Consider the following 4,385-nt stretch of genomic DNA (forward strand, 5'->3'; position numbering starts at 1 on the left):
AACTAATTGTCGGCTAGAACTTGATTCATCAGCCTATGAATTTGTAACGTCTGCTTCATGTGAGCAGGAAAGGGAGGATGAGATAAACGTGCACATTGACTTTTCTACTGTACTGTAGTGCCATGGCCAGTACAGATGCCCTTGAAATATGTTCTCTCACCTGGAGCAAGTGGTGTGAAAGCTGCCTAGGTCAAAGCTGCCCAGAAGCCCTCATCGTGATCTGACTCAGAAACATAGGCTTTGTATTAACAACGAGAAAACAAAAGAAACAAGCTCTTAAAAGGATGCCTAACCTGGAGAAACGGACCAAATGATACCTATGCTTATGTCTACCACACTGAAGATAACCAGAAAGTTTGTATTTTCTCTGATAAAGATGAAACATTAAAGCACGTGTGTGCTTTAACAAAATGTTGGTTGACGTGGGAAGAATTTCTTAAGTTCAAGAGAAAAGGAAATCTGACTTATGAACATGGGGGTCTTGGGCTTCCAAATCACTGAGAGAATATTCTACATTGAATATTGTAGGTAGAATACTGAAAGCTGGTGGCTATGTCATGTTTTCTGTTTGCATTTCTTTAAACTTGTTTGTTTTAATAAAATAATAGCCATGATATGTTGAGCCTTTTCTAATCATCAAGTGCATTATATTCACCATTTCATTTAGGTCTCATCAAAATCCCAATAACTCCCTGTATCATTATATCTTACTCTTTCAGGGAATGAAGGTAAGTTTAGGAGGGCTGGAGAGATGGCTCAGCTGCTAAGAGAGCATTCTGGAATTTGCGCAGCAATGTTAATATTAGGCATTTCTTGACTGTTTGTAACTCCAGCTCTAGGTGGTATGATGATCCCCTCTGGCTTCTCAAAATACCTACATAGTTATACACATATCCAGACACAGGTACACACAGATGCATCCAATTAAAATAAAAATAAAGAATAATGAAAGTGGACTTTTAAATTTTAAATGACTTGTCCTAGGTGTCAGCTGGTAGAGCTTGGACATCAACACAATCCAGCTTGATCCCAATATTCACCAAATAACTGTTCACTCTTTAATCACCAAAACACTGAGTTTTGAATGGCAAACTGTCCAATTCTGAATGATAACTTTGGAAAGGTCTCTGACAAAATATAATTTTCGATGCTTTCTACAGGACTTAAGTTGTTTCCCATTGTTGTCACCACAGATTCCAAGTCTAGGACATGGTCAAGGGTTCAACCACTTCAACCACTTCAGCTCTATACACATTGCTTCTTTGAAAAAAAAAACCCTCGGATAGATCCCGACAGGTTAGCTATGTCAATTGCCAGGATATGTCAATTGCTCAGTCCTTTGGCTGAAAACCTGCCACCTAAGAGCTGTTTCGCTTTTCTCACTGCCTTAGCAGTAACAAGTCAGATTACAAATATTTTTTCAGGTAAATGCCTGTCAGCTGTCTAAGCAGGGCTAGCCTGAGAAGAATCACAAAGCAGGTCAGTCTCTTCTATGACCCACCCATGGGTTTGTATTGCATCATTGTATTGTCACCAAGAATCCTATTTCCTTCCTTCTTGTTTCAGTAACTGACACTTGATGCTAGAGACCCATGAGACAGCCTTACCTCTACTTGCCTTCAAACCTTAACTGTACTTCACTATGATGCATTCTGTTACTTATCTCCATGTGAAGGTCTTCCTGAGATCTCCTTATAAGGAAGAAATCTAACCACCAGCATCCTTCTACCTGTTTCTACAAAGATACTCTCCGAACACCAATGTTCTGAAACATGGGCAACTCTGATTTAGACCTAATGATGAGAGAATTGGATAACCCGGTTGCTCAGTTCAGATTTGTGTATAATGTCCCTGGAGATGGGAATGGGTGATATTTCATGTTAGACGGTAGAATCACACAGAATATGTTTCATCATAAACAAACTCCTAATGGAAGAAGTTGGTGTGGTGATGAGTCCTTGTTTAATTCAGTGATTGAATATATTGGATGATTAGCAATAGAGCCCACCTAGATAACTACTGTCGATATTCGACCACTTCAGGTCAATCAAACAAGGCTTAGCACCAAGAATTTATTTCTTTCTCCCCACTATCAGCAAGATGAGAGCAACAATTAGATTATCTATTTTGTAGTTCAGTATCTTAGTATTTGAATATAAAAACAAAATTACTTGTGATTTTATGGAAAACAAATGATTCCCTGAAATTTTTTATGCAGTTGTTTTTTTGTAACTCCTGCAACATATCTATTTTATTCACATTGAGGTTAGGCTTACTTGGTATAGTTCAGCTCAAACAAATCTTTCAATTCCCAAGTGCTCTCAGCTACAGCATTTGTGCTAGATATGAGTGTTATAAGTGACAATGACATATGCAGCCACACTCAGAATATAATATTAAAAAACAATGTGTTTTAAATGATGTATTGTTTTATTAGTTTCCTGTAATGACATTAATGAATTTGAAATAGCCCTGCAGCATCATTCAACACTCTTGGGAATCCTGGAATGATCTGTGGGTTTCCAAATAGACAGGTTTAAAATATTCCCCTGAATGACAAGCTTGTGGCTGAAGAGTGATAATGTGTGAAGATATCTAGAACTCTCTGATTATGGTAGAAGAGAGCATGTACCAAATCATGATGAGATCTGGGTTATAATTTAATGAGATTTTAGGTGATAATGGTAGTAGTTAAGTGTCTGTTTTAAATTTCAGAAGGAAATATTATTTGTATTTTGATGAGATTATTGGTCACTTAGTATTTACAATATTTTTCAAATGTAAGTATTTTTTATTGTATAATTGTGAAAATACATGTTCCTAAAATGAATTTTCTCTGTTCTATCAACACAGATTTTTGTTCTGGTGTGAACCCTGAAATACTCAAAACTTGATAAATTACAAATGTTTCACACCTGTTTCTTTCAAAACTTTCCAAGTTTGCTGTTATGGTCCCCGTTTCTCTGTCTTAAGCCAGGGCAGAGCAGCCAATAAGTGTTGCTACAAAGAAAATGAGAAGAAGATAAGCCTTTCATCGTTCAGTGCTTGTCAACACACTCAAATGAGATATACTCTGGAGTTTTTAGAGAAAGGGCTGTGTAGGTCAACTAATGCTTTGGCACAAGACCATGCTGTTCTTGCCAAATGAGACAATTAATTTTTTGGAGAAAAACACATCAGCATGGGCACAGAAAAAAATGGGCACAGACTTGGTGCTATGTTTTTGATTGTTTGTTTGTTTCAGCAGTTTTGTTATCTTTAACTATGAGGGGTACTAGTGTTGGGCATTGTTCTAAGCAGTTAGAAATGATAGCTAATATTTGTAGCCTGCCTGAGAAATGGGTACCATTTTTACCTCAACTGCACAAAGGCGATCTAAGGCAATGGAAGAGTGATAACTAAAGTGAGCCCTGTTCAAGTTCTTTAGAAAATGCCACTCTAGATCATCCAGGGCCAGTCCTAATGCCTGACCTCAGACATCAGTTTCAACAGATACATTTTGGTTTTATGTTCTTATATATAAATCCCCAACACCCTGGGTATTCTTAGAATGAAATCCTTTCTCCGAGGGTTCATTCCAAAGGCCCAATTTCCATTCTTCATCTCTAGATTTGATTGAGAGTGAGGTCCTTTGATCATTTCAGCTAAGCTTTTGAACTCTGAACCATCATCTACAATGAACGGCTTCCCATTAGTCAACGCCTGAGCTATTCCTACATTCACAGACTCCCTGACCTTATTTCCTTCGTTGTTTTTTTCATATTCAACCTTCTTACAGATATACACGTTGAACATATTCTCCCTTGGCCAATTTCCCCACCCTTACTATGTTCATTTTAATACATTATAATAGATTCAAATACATTTAATAATACCATTCATCAATGTTAATTTTTTGCCTTTTATTGTTTTTGAAACTGTAATATAATTACAACATTTATCCCTTTCCTTTCCTTCTTCCAGACCCATATATACCCCTCTCCTCCACACACACACACACTTTCTCCTTCAGGCCTCTTTTTCCGTTAGTTGTTATTGCAAACACACACACACACACACACACACACACACACACACACACACACGTCATCTCAGCAAATAGGCCATGCTAATCTTCTCTGTATCATTCCAACTTTAATATATGTGCTGCTAAAGTGAGCATTTTTACTTCACTTTCAATTAGTGAAAATTGTGATCCCAGCAACAAGAGTAATTATGCATTCATAACAAATTTTCAAAATTTTGCAACATTTCATTATTTTAAGTAAATGGTTGCTGATAAATTGGGAGCTTTTCTATACCTGTTTCCACTGAACTGTTCTCCCAGTTGAAAATAAACCACTACTTGAAACAAATGAATAATATTCTTAAGCATATGTGATTTT

The 4,385-nt window shown here is 36.9% G+C and overlaps 1 non-coding gene across 1 annotated transcript; it reads right to left on the reverse strand.

Annotated features, from left to right (window-relative positions):
* Positions 1 to 4,055: 4,055 nt before the first annotated feature.
* LOC127235445 (U6 spliceosomal RNA) lies at positions 4,056 to 4,162 on the reverse strand. The gene has a single exon (XR_007835706.1). It is a non-coding gene; the product is annotated as a U6 spliceosomal RNA (small nuclear RNA).
* Between the last annotated feature and the right edge of the window lie 223 nt (positions 4,163 to 4,385).

This window comes from Phodopus roborovskii, unplaced genomic scaffold, assembly GCF_943737965.1.
Source record: "Phodopus roborovskii unplaced genomic scaffold, PHOROB, whole genome shotgun sequence".
Classification (NCBI taxonomy): Eukaryota; Metazoa; Chordata; class Mammalia; order Rodentia; family Cricetidae; genus Phodopus; species Phodopus roborovskii.